This window comes from Nyctereutes procyonoides, unplaced genomic scaffold (genome assembly GCF_905146905.1).
Source record: "Nyctereutes procyonoides isolate TBG_1078 unplaced genomic scaffold, NYPRO_anot_genome, whole genome shotgun sequence".
NCBI classification, from domain to species: Eukaryota; Metazoa; Chordata; class Mammalia; order Carnivora; family Canidae; genus Nyctereutes; species Nyctereutes procyonoides.
Window position 1 is genome coordinate 7,123,172 of NW_026575146.1, and position 16,460 is coordinate 7,139,631.

Genomic DNA, 16,460 nt, shown 5'->3' on the forward strand with positions numbered 1-16,460 from the left:
GATCCAACTGGCAACCCTCTGAACGTGTAAAGCGTTGGTTGCATCACCGAGTGGTGTGTTGGAGCTGGCTCACACTAGCTTCTAGAGGCGGGTTGTTAAGTACTTGGGAATTTTGTCAGTCAGTTATTAAACTGTTTGTGGCTGGAAAACGCCTCTGGTGGGAGAATTACCACTGCAATTGGCTGATACTACAAATCAGAGCTTGTTTCCTTTTTCCTAATAACTGTTTTCCAGGGGCACCTGGGTGGCTCAGCAGTTGAGTGTCTGCCTTTGGCTCAGGTCGTGATCCCAGGGTCCTGGAATTGAGTTCCACAGCAGGCTCCGTCCGGAGCTCCCTCCTGCTCCTCCCTCGGGGGAGCCTGCTCCTCCCTCTGCCTCTATCTCTGCCTCTCCGTATGTGTGTGTGTGTGTGTGTGTGTGTCATGGATAAATACATAAAATCTTTAAAAAAAAATGTTTCCCATACACAGCACTAAACTGTGTCTACCCTCTTTTCTACTCCAGCCCATAAAAAACTTCTCTTTTCTCCAGATGGCAGTCAAGTGATTTGGGACAGGTAGGGTATGAGGTGTTAGGTTGGGAATGCCAGACCTTGGCTTCTGCCCATCACCCTGCTTTCCCTTCCCGGGGTGTTGCACGCATGGGCACACTTATAGCTCAGATGACTTTTCACCTTGCAATTTCTACATACCTCTTTATCCCTTCCTATTTTTTTTTTCTCAGCTTCCTCAAGAAAAATCTCTCCTGAAAAAAAAAAAAATCTCTCCTGCTTCCTTTCAGTCCTCATGTGAGTCACACAGCCTAGGAAAAGCCCTTCGTACTTTTCTTTTAAGATCTTATTTATTTATTCATGAAAAAGACACAGAGAGAGCCAGAGAAACAGGCAGAGGGAGGAAGAGGCTCCATGCAGGGAGCCCGACGCGGGACTCGACCCCGGGTCCCCAGGATTACACCCTGGGCCGAAGGCAGCACCAAACCACTGGGCCACCCAGGCTGCCCCATATTTTTGATAAGAGTCAGAACTGGTGACAAATCTGTATCACAGAAAAGGAGCACTTTTTTTCCTTTAAAATATAATCAGATATTACAAGAACCTATGCCCTCAACCTCTGAAGCCCTTTGAAGGATTTAGAAGTTTCCTTTACAATCTTCAAAGTCTTCCATCTGTAGTTTTGTTTTTCTCTAAATGTGCTTTCCTGAAGGCTACACACTTTAAAAATGCAAACTTTCTTACATTGTGTTTCTATTAAAAAAATCATTAGTATTGTGACTGGTATTTGTTCCATACTCTTGATTGTCAATCAGCATTGTTTTAACTACACTGTGGCCTTATTGGACATACATGGGCTGGAATGGGAGCCCAACCACTGTATTTCAGATTGTTTTTAGTAGGAAAAAGATATTCTGAGTTCCAAGTACCAGAATAATAAACACACTTTGGCATTACAATGCAAAGAAAGTGACGTTATATTTATAAACTTCTGTTGCTACTGTTTCGAGACTGTTGGAGACCAGAGAGCTGTGTGCTGGTTTTCACTCACCCTGCTGAGGGGGGCTCAGGTGTACAAGGGAAATTTGCCTCTGGAATGTAGGGTAGAGAGTGAATCTGGCCGATGGAGGGAGTCTGAGTGCCATCGTTCAAGTACAGAGTCACTTGAGGGATGCCTGGTTGACTCTGGTTGAGCATCTGCCTTTGGCTCAGGTCATGATCCCAGGGTGCCAGGATCGAGTTCCACATTGGCTTCCCACAGGGAGCCTGCTTCTCCCTCTGCCTATGACTCTGCCTCTCTTTCTGTCTCTCAGGAATAAATAAATAAAATCTTTTTGAAAAATTCTAAAGGGCAGCCCAGGTGGCTCAGCGGTTTAGTGCTGCCTTCGGCCCAGGGCGTGATCCTGGAGACCCGGGATTGAGTCCCACATTGGGCTCCCTGCATGGAGCCTGCTTCTCCCTCTGCCTCTGTCTCTGCCTCTTTCTCTCTCTCTCTCTCTCTCTCTCTCTCTCATGAATAAATAAAATCTTTAAAAAAAATTCTAAAAAAGAGTACAATCACTTGAAAGGAAAGGGAAAACCCAGCCACATGAGTTCCTAACATGGTAGGTAACAGTGCTAGCTGTTACTGTTGTTAGTGGTGTTAGTCTTACAATGATTAATACTAGGTACTATGCATGTTTGGCAAAGAAAATAAAATGACACCTTTTAAGAATCTTGTCTTTAATGCACTAAGTGGTCTTAAACTGTAGAAGAAATGTATCTGCTATCTTAGCTTGAGCTTGGGCTGTTTTAAGGATTTAGGCTTGACCTTAGCCATATCTGATTGGGTTCTAGATAACTCTGCAGGGGTCTATTTAATGATACAAACCTTAATGTGGCCTGGAGTCTGCCACTGAGATAGATACCAAGCCCACAGACTCTTGTGAATGTTCCAGGAGAGCGCCTGACGCTGCTCCCTGAAGACGCCAGTGAGATGTGTATACAGCCCAGCCACTTAATCCAGTGGTGTGCAGGGCTGCAGCCAAGGAAACATCAGATGGATCTCATTTATCCAATAATACCTGATAAATGATTACTCTCTTTATTGTCTCATTTGAGAAAACATCAAAGGAAATTTCAAAACTTAAAACCCTCTTATCCATCATCCTCTAAATAGGTATCTAACCAACAATGTACAGTAGATGCACCCAATGTATACCTTCCCCATTTGTTAATTGTCTCAAGCTTTTACCACAAATTATCCCTACACAGGCCCTCTTGTAGTCCTTGTTCCTTTCCACTTGTGGGGTCTGGTTTTCTCTCTCATCTTTCAGCATCATCCACTCAGCTGGTTTTCCCCCTCCTTTAGGTTTCACCTCCACCTCCAGCACATATTATTCTGATCCTGGTAATAAAGGCCTAATAATAACAGGTGAGAGGAGACTTTCTTTAGCAGATCAGAGAGACACGAGGACATGGGGCAGGCTCGTGTGGCAGTATCACCTCACGGTCATGTCTGTAAAACAAGGGTGGCAGTGGGTGTAATAGGCACAGGAGCTGAGGGGCTGGCCTGGATTTATATCCCTGCTCGACCTGCAATCTAAAGAAAAAAAAAAAACCCTCTATTTCTTTGGTAACCTAGAGCTACTTGCTTAGCAGAGGTGAACAATGGCAGTAATCATACTTAGCTCACAGAGTTTAGTACAGTGCCTAGTACACAGTTTTCCTACCTGGTGGGTGTCTTTATTTTGGTGGTGGTGATGGCTGGCACCACTGTCATCACAAGGCAGCCCTACTTTGGGATCCCTAGGTGAGCAAAGGTAAGAAGGGTGGGCGAGAGACAGATGCCCTCCTCTTCAGAGGAGAAGCCTGGCTGGGGCTCAGGTGGCAGCTGCAGAACCATTTGAAGTTGGCCCAGAGGGCATCAGCCTCTCTGTGTCAGAGAGCTCCTCGGCAGGTATCACCCCTGGGAACTGTTTTTCTCTGCGTGGTTAATGTTACCAACTCGACATGCACTTAGTTTGTATGTTTGTATGTATTTTTAACCTTTTTCCTTAAAAATTACAATGGGAGGATGTGGTTGTCACCTTGACCCATTTGTTAATTGTCTCAATAGTCATATACCACCAAATGGAAAGATAACAGACATTAAGTGCCTCCCATTGGGATACAATATGGAGGATTCAGTATCATGTTTTGGACCCAAATGTCCAAGGGGAACCTAATCAAGCCCAAAAATCTAACTTCCAGTTTACAGTACAGGATACCTTGGACATATTGCAGGTCTGGTTCCAGACCATTGCAAAAAAAGTGCGTATTATGATAATACAAGTCAAATGAATTTTTTCCCAGTGCACATAAAAGTTGTTTATACTATACTGTAGTCTATTAGGTGTGCAATAGTATTATGTCTAAAAAAAAACCAATGTACATACCTTAATCCAAAAATAGTTTCCGGCTCAAAAATACTAACCATCACCTGAGCTTTCAGCAAGTCATAATCAGTGGTCACAGATCAGTACAACAAATATGATAGTAATGAAAATGTTTGAAATATCATGAGAATAACCAAAATGTAACCCAGAAACATGAAGTGAGTAAATGCTATTGGAAAAAATGATGCTGACATGCTTGACACAGGGTTGCCACAAACCTTCAATTTGTAGAAAATGAAGTATCTGCAAAGCACAAAAGTGAAGTGCAATAAAATGAGGTGTGCCTGTAAATACAGAAGTTAGAGAAACAAGTTAATTGATACACTGAAACAATCAGAAAAACCAAGCATGTGGATCATTCTACAGGAAATAGGCCTGGACTCTTGTCAAGTCAATGTCATGAAGAAAAAGAAAAGCCAGGAAGGTCACTTTTCTATCCTTGCTACTCAAAGTGTGACCCCACAGCTCCCACAAGGGCACTGTTGCCCATGGGTGGGTGCTAAATTGTTTTTGTTGAAGGGATGGATACAATGAGGGATATGTTATTTGGCTACCTTGCTGATGTCACTCCCTCATTATACTTCTATTTTTATTTTTCTGTGTGCTTGGAATTTTTCAAGGTAAAAAGATGAAGGAACAAAACCACTTAGAATTAAACCTGAATGGAAATGCTGCATATAAATAAGCATTTTTTTTTCAGTAATAGAAACCATTTGTCTAAAAATGCCCCCTAAGTCCATTGTTAAGTTCGAGATTTACTGAAGGCACCAGAGATCAAGTTTATTTCCTTGGATTATCTTGGAGTACCCCCAAGGAGATGTGTTGAAGGTGAAAAGATAGGAATCATAGGAGAAATAAGGCCAGAGGTTTAACTTGCTTTCAGGGAGCCTATTGGATAGTAAAGGAAGGGAGAAGAACTTGGGGAAAAAAGTAAAAATGCATTTCATCCTGCCCGCTCCTGGGGTGTGGAGCCTTCCAGGGAAACCGGTTATATCTGGCACTCCCACTGCCCCAAGCACACCCCACGCTAATTTCTGCTGCTGTGTCATAATCTAGGCAGATCAGCATAGACCCCAGCCAGTAGCTCTGCCTGGAAAAGTTAAGATAATTTTCTTTCTTCTCTCTGAAACCTCAAACTTTTTTCTTCTTTCTTCTATGTGTTCATTAAATGCAGTCATGTAACCACTTCTACTTGATGTATTCAAAGTAGAAAGAGTAATCTGGCAGATGTATAGATCCTCTCATAGTTCTGAGACCCTAACAGAGGGGGAATAATTGGAATATTTCATCACTGTGAGAAAGAGTAGTTAATGAAGAAACTTAGAAAATAATTTGTGTCTCATTGATAGGACACACTTGAGGATTCCCACTTTGCTGGGAGGACATTTGTAATTGAGAGCGATTTTAGCCAGGATGGGCCAGAGCAGTGGTCGTCAAACGCCGGCCTGCATCGTCTCCATTTGGAAGGATTGTTCAGGTGCAGATGGCTGGGTCCCACCTCCAGGGTGTCTGACTTAGTAGGACTGGGTGTTGCCTGAGACAGCATTTCTATCAGACTCCCAGGTGATGCTGCTGCTGCTTAGGTGCCACACTTAGAGAACCACTGGGCTGTGGCAATTAACAACTCCAACCCTTCAGTGACTAAACATGCTAAAATTGTATTTCTTGGGCAAGCAAAGTCCTCTGTAGGCTCTGGAAACCCTCCAAGACAATCATTCTCCATAGAGGTGACTCAGCTCTCCTGTGACTGCACCCCCCTAGCACTACTCAAGCACATTGCCTTCTTATGCAGGGAGGGGGCCAGGAGTGACTTTTTCACTCTCACAGCCCATTGACCAGGACTAGTTACGTGGTCTCACCAAAGGGTGGGGAAGTGTCATTCTCCTGTGCCTGGAAGGGGAGGAGATCCAGATGTGTACAGGCGCTAGAAGTCTCTTCCCTAAGAACAAGGAACTTTCAACTTAGGGAATAAAGCTGGATGTAACAACAAAAGAAGGGAGATGGAAAGTTGAAAAAAATGGTGAAAGGCATGAAGATTCTCTCCTGAAAGGTTAACATTGAGATAGTTGACATTTGTCATATGCAACTTTTAAATACAGGGTCAGTTTGGGCCAAGGAAATCAATACAAGTATGTAGAGAAAGGAAGTAAAATTCTCTTTTCCTTAATGTTTCTGCCTCCGCCCAGAAAATAGAAACTTCTCTGAGGTACGGAAGGCAAGTCCTTACTTTCGCTTCTTATTTGCTCAACCCTATGAAAGGAAAGGGACTTCTCTGATTAGTGAAATTGAGGGGAAATGGATGATTGCACATGTTTAGACCCAAACAAAGGACACTCTAAGTCCAATGTGCAAATTAGAAGGGCATGAGTCACCTTAGGAAGATGATTCACCAAAGGATATCTGTAAATATTACAGTTTTCAAAAGTGTATTCAAACTCATAGGATATTTTAAAACCTTTTTGTAAATTTCTTTTAGAAATATTTATAACAGGAAGAGAAACCTAGTTATCAACAAATATTTTGTCTGAGAGTAATGAGAAATGTAACTTATCAGCAGAGTGCTCCATGATAATTTGGAGAACTGGGAACAGCTGTAATATTTCAATCCACACATATCTACAAACAATAAAAGGTCTAAAACAATTGTTGCTTCGTCTCTCCTGCTGTGGTGCCCAAAGTTTCACACAAAAGAGGCTAGACATTCAAAAAGGAAGTACTTATCTACCTTTCACAAAGAGGTGTGTGAAAAGAATGGGAGGTGGGGATGGTGAGTAGATTCCCTGCACTGGAGTGGAGAGATTGGGCCAATGCATCGGAGGTTGAGACCAGATAAGCATCCCCTTTGGGTGGCCTCAGCTAGCTTAGAGGATGTTCAGTGACAGGCTTCAGGGAGAACAGAACTCAAAGCAGAGATCCTGTCCAGTTAAATGCAGTAGCTCTGATGAAATGTGAGATGCTGTAATCTCATTTTGGGGATTCCTAAAAAGTCACAAGGAAGAGGAATGCTTTGCCTTATTATCATGACTTTAAAGTCATGGCACGGAACCAATGTTCAGGATTAAACTGAACAGCATTAAAATGCCCTTAGAGCAACAAGAAAAAATGCTAGCAATGTCTGCAGAGGGCCAAATAAACATAGAAGCCAATGAAGTAATAAATGAAGTTTGTTAACTTGGGTGAAAGTGGAGTTGCAGACTCCCTTCTTTAGTAATTAAAAATAAAGAAAAACTAAGAGGTAACTGGAATGAAAGTTCTAAATTCAAACATCTCTAAAGGGGGTCCCATGTTGTCACAGAGACCACAAAAAGGGCCAAAGGTGCTCATTTTCCTTCTGACTCTGGCTCCTATGCAAAGTTGGCTTATCTGAGATGTCATGAGTCTTTGACCTGGGAACTTTGGCTCTCCTGAGGTAGAAAATCTGTTCTCTTCTTGAATAAGTGGCTTTTTTACATCTGGGAATGTTTAGAATTAAATATGGAGATGATGAAAATAAACCCATAATGGTGATACTTTCATGTTAATTTTAGGAATAATCTTGTATATATTTCTTATTTAAGTGACTTAAATGTTTACAAAATTCACTATGCCAATTTAAAATGTGAAATTGATTTTAGGCTTGTGCTTTTAAGTTGAAAGGTATAAGAAAATTTGATTGTGCTCGTTAACAGTATTAGCACAGATTCACTATTATTTTTTTAAGATTTTATTTATTTTAAGAGAGAGTTTGAGCAGGGGGATGGGCCGAGGGAGAGAGAGAATCTCAAGCAGACTGCGCTGAGCATGGAGCTCAATTCAGGGCTTGGTGTCATGACCCTGAGATCATGACTTGAGCCAAAATCAAGAGTTGGATGCTTAACTGACTGAACCATCCAGTGCCCCACCCAGCACAAATTCACTATAAAACAATAGGGAGTTCCCTCAAACAATTAAAAATAAAGTTACCATATGATCCAGTAATTCCACTACTGGATATTTACTCAAAGAAAACCAAAACACTAATTCAAAAAGATACATGCATCCCTTTGTGCATTTTTTTTGCTGCATTATTTGCAACAGCCAAGATATGAAAGCAAGCTAAGTATCCAGCAAGAGATGAATGGAGAAGATGTGTATATACACAATGGAATATTACTCAGCCATAAAAAAAGCATGAGATATTGCCATTTGCAATAAAAGGGATGGAGCTAGAGGGTATAATGCTAAGTAAATCAGTCAGAGAAAGACAAATACCATATGATTTTTCACTCATATGTGGAATTTAAGAAACAAAACAAATAAGCAAAGAAGAAAAAGAGACCAAAAAAACTCAGACTTGAGGCACCTGGGTGGCTTAGTAAGTTAAGCATCTGACTCTTGGTTTCAGCTCAGGTCATGATCTCAAGGTCATGAAATTGAACCCCACACCAGACTCTAAGGTCAGTGCAGAGTCTGTCTCTCTCTGCCTCTCCCACTCATACTCTCTTCCCTCTCCCTCTCAAATAAATAAATAAATCTTTAAAAAAAAAAAACTAGACTCTTAACTATAGAGAGCAAATTGGTGGTTGCCAGAAAGGAGAGTGGATGGGTGAAATAGATGAAGGGGATTAAGAAAACACTTATTCTGATGAACATTGAGAAATGCATAAAATTGTTGAATCACTATATTGTACACCCAAAACTAGTATGACACTGTATGTTAATTGTACTTTAATAAAAATGTTTTAAAAATTATCTATACATTAAAAAAAGAACAGGATGCCTGGGTGGCTCAGTTGGTTAAACGTCTGCCTTCAGGGATCCCTGGGTGGTGCAGCGGTTTAGCGCCTGCCTTTGGCCCAGGGCGAGATCCTGGAGACCCGGGATGGAATCCCACGTCGGGCTCCCGGTGCATGGAGCCTGCTTCTCTCTCTGCCTGTGTCTCTGCCTCTCTCTCTCTCTCTGTGTGTGTGTGTGTGACTATCATAAATAAATAAAAATTAAAAAAAAAAAAAGTCTGCCTTCAGCCCAGGTCATGATCTCTGGGTTCTGGCAATCGAGCCTCGAGTCAGGCTCCCTGCTCATCAGGGAGTCTGCTTCTCTCTCTCTTCCTCTCTCCCTGTGCCCCTCCTCCCTGCTCATTGTCTCTTTTTCTCTCTAATACATAAATAAAATCTTTAAAAAATAAATTAAAAAGGAACAAATTCACTATAAGTTTATTACGTTTAGAAAAGATGCTTAAATAAATATATGAGAATATTTGGCGTAATTGGCTCTCGACTTGCCAGGTTAATTATTTCAAATGCTAAAACAGAAAATCAAGTATGATAAGACTATCCAAGGAGTGTAAAATGTTTAAAAAAATTTGACAAAATGCTCCTTGTAAATGAAACTAATGGTTTAAGGTAGTTTAGCTTATTCAACTAGTCCAACAGTAATCAAAGTCTCTCTTCCCCAAAGTGATTAGTTTTATTTTATTTACACTTACTAGATCTATAAATATAATAATAAAACATGTATATTAACTTCGAGTGTTTTGGGCAGAAATCTCCAACTATAGTGGCTTAAATGAAGAGGGGTTATCTTTTCCCCAGAATGACAAGTTTGGATGTAGGTTCATCAGTTCAATGAAATCTTGGTGGCTCTCCAGGCCTTTCTTCAGGGCCACACAATGCTGTTATAGTTTTACCTGTCACAATGTAACACAGAACTTGAGACATAAGAGGCACTCAGTAAATACTGGTGAAACAATTTATGCAATTTATGTCATAAATATATATCATTTATATATGACATAAGCTATATGTCATAAAATTTTGGAATGTAAGATCTGCCCAGGACCTGGGAATCTGCATTTTTAACAAGTTCTCCAGGAGATTCTGTTGACCAGATGATTCAGGAAAACACGGAGAGCATTCTCTCGTGGGCTCATCTATATCAGGGCTGTAAGTACTTGCCATCTGCTGGAGCCTCCCAGTCTACACCTCCAGCTGTGACCTCTCCCCTAAACGCTTACACCCAACTGGTTTTTTGCACCTCTCCTGAGGTGTCTATTAGGCATCTCTACATTTATGCACTCCAAGTAGTACTTATGCACCCTTGTTACTGCTTGCCTGGGCCCTCACTTTAACTCCTTTGGGTGGAGCCCCAAATCTAGAAAGCATCCTAAAGTCCCATCATTCTCTTATCCTCTACATCCAAACCCATCAGCATGACTTGCCAACTCTATCTCTGAACAGTGCCCTTGAGAAGGGAGGAGGGAAAACTGGTGTAAACACAAAGCTCACACTGTCTGCTGCCGTGAATAATAAAATCTGTGGTCTGACCCAGATGTCTCACATCTTCTGTCAGCAGCCACAAGACTGGCGGGCTCCCTTGTTTGCGAGGAAAGCACTAACCTGAATTTGGCGCGATTCATTCCCATACATTTAAAAATACATCTTTGCCACTTAATAATATGTAATATTATTTTGCCTATTCTAACTTTGCGTAGATGGCATTGTCCTTTACATATTTTTCTGCAGCGTGCTTCTTCCAGCCAGAGTTATTTATGAGATATCCATGTTGTTCATTTTCACCGCTATACACAGTTGTGTATACGTCACACATTATCCATTTTCTGGTGAGTTGGCATTTAAATTCTTTCATGTCCATTCTTTCTGGTTGTGCAAATGTTAAAGAATTTCTCTAAGGTACACACACATATGTAGAATTTCTGGGTCACAGGCATTCATATTTCAATTAGATATTATAAATTGTTCTCCTAAAAGTCCCCCTGCACTGGTGTTTTAAGCTAATTTATTAATGATCTCCGTAATCAGACTAAATTCTAAGCCATCGTATCAGTCATGTCCACTTGTATATTCTCAGTGCCTAGAACAGAGGCTGCTACATGAATATGTGTTGAATTGCTGAAGAAATGGGAGCCCAGAGGAGTGCAGCGACTTGCCCAGAATTACAGAACTATCATAGTGACAAAGCCGGGCTGCTGACTCCGTAAAGCCTGACTAAGAGGAAGCAGTTATTGAGAATACAATCCCCCGAGCTATAGGTCTAAAGGTGTGGTCCTCAGGAAGACAGGAAGAAAGTCTGGAATGAGGAGTTCACATTGATTAACCCATGGGATTTCCCACAGTACCCGAGCTGGTGAAGGCCAGACACACTCTCCCAGTGCAGGTGGGAGTTATAGTTTCCCACGAGTCTTCAAAAGGTGAGGCTCTGAGCCCAGGTATGCAGGAACAGAACTGCTAGGAAATGGGGATACAGTGGTGGCGGGGGTACCCCCACAGAGGAGGGGGAGGAGGAGAGCATGGGCCACTCCGAAGGCAGAAGGAATGCTGATCCAACAGAGGCTTCTTGGTCAAGTCTGGAGATCACATCAACCTTTCGATGATAAAAAGGGAATGTGAAGAGACCTTCTCCCCAGGTACCCTGCACGTCCTTGGTGAGGACAGCTTGTGGGAGCATAGCGGGAAGTTCAGATGGACGCACAGACTTGGAAGCTGTTAGTTTGAGGTCATTAAGTTTGTGTTTCTTCTGGCCTTTCTTTCTAGTTGATTTGCATTTGATTTTCATCCCACAGAGTCTTGGATGTAGCCTGGAATGCATCAATCACTTAGCAAGCAAGCAAGCAAGCAGACAGCAGGGCCACCAAAGGGAGGGAAAAGAAAACCCTCAAAGTGGGGTTGAGAAAGGTCAATTGGAGAAAGGGGAGTTGGGGAAGAACAGGCAGAGGACGGGGAGGGGGGGTGAATAGAGAGCAGCTGGGAATGTGAGTCACCAAGGTAGTGAGTATCTCTTAGTTCTGGAAGACCAGCTGTGCCAGACTTGATACTTGGAGGGGGGAGGGGGTAAGAGAGAGAGAGAGATTGAGAGAGAGAGAGAGCCAGCATGCTAGACTAAGCATGTGTCAGAGCATGTGTGAGAGAGAACTAGCCCAAGAATGCAGCATCAGGGTGTCCGACCATCACTCAGGTGGCCTGCTTCCCCCCATGGGGTCCCACTTACTCAAACCCCAAGGTTGCCCTCCCTGTTCAGATCCAGAATGCCTTTCCAAACATTTCTGGTTTTAATCTCCCAACTTCTTGTCGCTTTCATGAGGAAGTCTCCTCAGGTTCTCTCGTCAGGCTTCACTAGGGAAGACTAAGGCTGGGCCATCTCTCTCTTCTGAGCATCTGAAGTGTCCCTTCCTGTGACACTTGCCATCTTCTTCCCCAGGTCAAGCCCTCTACTGGACTCTTGGCTCTTGGGAGAGCAGAGTCCAAGACTGGCTCAGCCCTGTGTACTCTCCACCCCTCATCCCTAGCCTGGCCCATGGTAGGGGCCCAAGTATTGGCCAATAGAACTCACACTACAGAGAAGGCTTGCAATTTGATGCTACCACTGGATGGTCCGGTGATGGCACCAAAGTCTTTTCTGCATATTTGGCAGGAAATCTTGGGGAAAAAAAAGAAAAGCCCAAGTCTCTCCGATTTAGTGGCTAGTAAACTACAAAGCCACACAGTCATGGGCAGAGTGGGGGCATGTATTTGGAGGGTAGGGTGGTGAGATGGAATTCAATTAAGCACAACCTCCTCATTTCCTGGTACTCTGAGTTCAAAATTTAATTCACAAACCAGGAGCATCAGGCTGACTAAACAGTACGTTTCTGTAAGTTTCCGGACTAAAAAAGGAATTGAAAGCCTCTTTCTAAGCCCACCCTCTGCCCTTGGAAGGAGGGAAGGATGGTACCCATGCTGCTGCATTCTAACAAAGGTATTACAGAGTCTATTAGACAGGCGCAGCCAGGCAAACACATATCATTCTAGGTATTTCCATAAAGAGGGTTTAAGACAAGAAACTGGTTGCACAGATGATGGGAATACTGGAAAACTAAAGGAGAAGGTGAGGCAATGGTTGATGAGCATCATCCTCTCCTTTCCCCTCTCCCTGCCCAGGTGCTGGTGGAGTGGGAGGTGGGGGATGGCGCCTCATTAGGGGACCACCTGGAGGAAGCTGGCAACAGGGATGGCATGTCAGGTTGCAGCTGGTGCCACAGGCAGTGTGGCCACAGACAAGTACTCTGACTTTGCTCTTTCTCCCACTTTCCAAACTCCCGCCAATGCTTCCAACTGGCTGAGCCTTCCTCCCTCCGTTCTTCCTTTCTTCCTTCCTTTCCTATTTTTTAAGACCAAAAAAAATTTTTTTTAAGAACAGGGAGGACTTTTCTGGAGCTCTCTAGATACATCTAAAAAAATGGCACATTTAAAATTAAAAAGTAAAAACTATAATGTCTTTGGCAGGCCCAAATGCAGCAAGGAATTGATACCTTTCTTGCCCCAACCTCAAAGCCCCCATGTGAACCCCAGGGGCACACTGGAGGTCTCACCTGAGAGACAGCAGGCCTGGTGAACAGGTGCATGGGGCCCGGTGGCAGGCAATTGTAGTCCAGGTTCCAGCTCCACTTCCCACCCGGGTGCTCCTGGACAAGCATCTACCTCGTCGTGGAGTGCTCCTGTTTATGGAAAGCAGGAGACGATCCCAGTGGTCCTTACCTTACAGGATGGCTGTGAGGGTGATGGAGTTAACACACGTAAGGGCCTTAGGACAGTGACTGGCAACCAATATGAGAGCTCTTATCAAAGGAAGGTTCCTAAGTGGTCCTGTAGTCCTCAACTGTCCCTTGGCAAGCTCCGGAGAATAGAAAGCTGCAGTATTCATCCTCCTATGGAAATATTTGGACTTGGAGATCAGATATTGTCCATTTTCAGCCTTTAATCAAACATACACTATTTCCACCAGTGCACCTCGAGCACTGCCTTGGCATCCTGCCAAATGTCAACTGGTGAGGACCCAATTAAACTAGCAGCAGGAAGGAGGAGAGACAAAATAAACCCCTCTTTTGTCTCACGATGGCATTTCAAAGCCTGCCGGGCTCAGCTGCCGCCCCAGCACAAATCAGGGTTAATGTGCTGCACCTGTGGAATTAGGGCCCTGGGCTTGCAGGCTTGCAATCTCCGTGCCCCCAACCCCAGCCCCAGGCCAGAGGGCTGAGTCCCAAGCACGCCTGCCTGCAGGGGCGGAGCAGTATTACCATGTGCAAACACTCCCCCCCACCACTTGGCTGGCTGGCTGGCAGGGCCTGTTCATCCAAAGCCTGTGCCTCTGTGAACTGGTTTCTAGAATCAGCTGCTTTCCTGGTTTCCATATGCTCTTGCTTTTTATCTTGTAAAGTTATAGTATGATTTCTGAAAAACGAAGAATCGGGCTAGAGATCCAGAAGTTTCTATGCCTTATCCTCGACATATTAACCACTGAGACAAAATAGGACTAATCAAACACGAGACCTTCCAAGTATCGATGATCCAGTTCGTAAAATGGAAATGGAGAAACTTATAAAGCTTTTATCACAAGCTCTCTGTATACCTAGAAGCTAGTGGACTTCTGATTTCCAACCAGGTGTTTAAACGTAATTAAATTAACACTTCTGCAATTCCCTTGATTAAGGTCTAAGGAAATGGAGTGATTGAACTTGGGCCAGTTTCCATGCAGGCATGATTTTTTTTCCATGCCGAAAGTAAAACTCATAATTTCCTCGCTTAGAGGCAGAAACTAGAGTGGAGCCAGCGTGACCTCTGTCAGTGACCTGTAACAGGAAAATGGTGTGGGGGAGAAGCTGGAGAGAAAATAAAGCTTAAAAGAGTCAGATGTCCACTAATGAAGACTAACAAGGGCCACAAAAATCAAACCTAATAGATGGTGGCTTTAGTTCTTTAAGACATCATGCCCAAACCTCAGTTTTCACGGCCAAGTCCACACTCGATACAACATGAGTATTTGCTAAATGTGGGACTCTCTCTTCCTTACTGTTTTAGCAGGTCTACTTTCAATAAAGATCTAAGACCTACTAATACTATAAAACCTATTTTTTAAACAAAAACAAACAAAAAATAGAAGAATTAAAGACAATAAGGAAGATAACTTCCAATGAGATATTGTCATCTTTCAGCATTCTTGGGTGCAAATAGATAGAATTCAAGATGATGACATTGCACTATTATCTCAGCGTAAGAACCCTTGCAAATAGTCTGAATGTGGAAAGGATTTTCTAAAGAATACTTGGGCGTTTGCTCTCTATCACAAAAAAAGTCTTAGTCACTTTCAATATGACATGTGATATATCAGTCATAGACAAAGCTATCGATCACCGCCATTGAGATAAATGGCCCACTTCGAAATGATGGATTATACTGAAGGGTTAAAACAACTCCAAGCCTTACATACAAATAGATATGATGTAAAATGCCATTTTCCTTTTTATAAGCCATATTTCTATGATTGATCATAAAAAGCAAAGTGAAATATGTGCCAGCCAATTATGAGATCTATCCTTTTCAAAGCCAAGGTTAGAAAGGAGAGACTCTGACAGCTCGCTGACGTTCTTCTACATAACAAATCATGTTCGGTGTTCACTAGTTTTAATCTGTAATTATTCATTTATAAAATGAAGCCTTAGTATGAGGATTCTTTATCATTAACTGACAATTAAGAAGCAAATACAGACAAAAACTGTAGAGCCAACATGGGTCAGCCAGGATCCTTTAATTATAGAAAATCTGTCATCTCAAGAACAGATACTGTGAGCTATTTTGAGTGGTCAAAAGCCTCCCACGCCAAGAGACAGAAAACAACCACTGGGTTCATCCTCTTTGGGTGAGTATCACCAGCCATGTCTACTCTTACTGTTCATTGTAAGACTCAAATATAAACCTTTATATTTTGAAGCTATTTATGTATGACATGTGATAGTCACAGTAGGGACAGAAATATTGGTGATTCAATGCAAACTATTCTTACTCCAAAAAATAACCCAAAGTATGTTCCTATGAAGTGGAATCGGTGTATCATTGCCTTGTGAGGGACAGCAAGTGAAGGACAGCCACTTTAAAGCAGAATAAAAATCATTCCATCAAATCTGAAAATCAAAAGACAGCCTCTTCTAAAATGCTCTGCAGCTTCAATACACTATAGATCCAACCATTGGCTTCTTGTGGGAAAATATAATCATAAAAAAGACATCTTAAACACTCAACCACTGCATAGTTATATATTTAATAACATTAATTCAATAATTAATAATATATCAAAAGAGGACTTTTCGAAAATCAATTTATAAGGTCCTAGTCCAAATAGGCTTGATCATGGGACACAAATTGTTAAATGAATTTGCTCCAAATAAAAATTGCTGGATTAAAAAATCAGAAGGCTGGGATGCCTGGGTGGCTCAGTCAGTTTAGCGACCAACTCTTGATTTCAGCTCAGGTCATGATCTCAGGGTCATGAAATCAAGCCCTAAGGTTCATGGAGCCTGGTTGAGATTCTCTCTCTCCCTCTGCCTCTGCCTTTCACCCCACTCACCTGGCTCACACTCTCATGCTCTCTTTATCTCTCTCTCTCAAAAAAAAAAAAAATCAGAAGGCTGAATTTTATCATCTAATAGTCTAGAAATAGAAAAAAGAGTTACTGTCTTGAGAATTGGTTTTGATTTTTAAGGCACTGCTTTTAGCAGCAAACGTAATTTCTTCATAGACTGTCTAAAGGTAAAAATGAGAAGTGTGTAG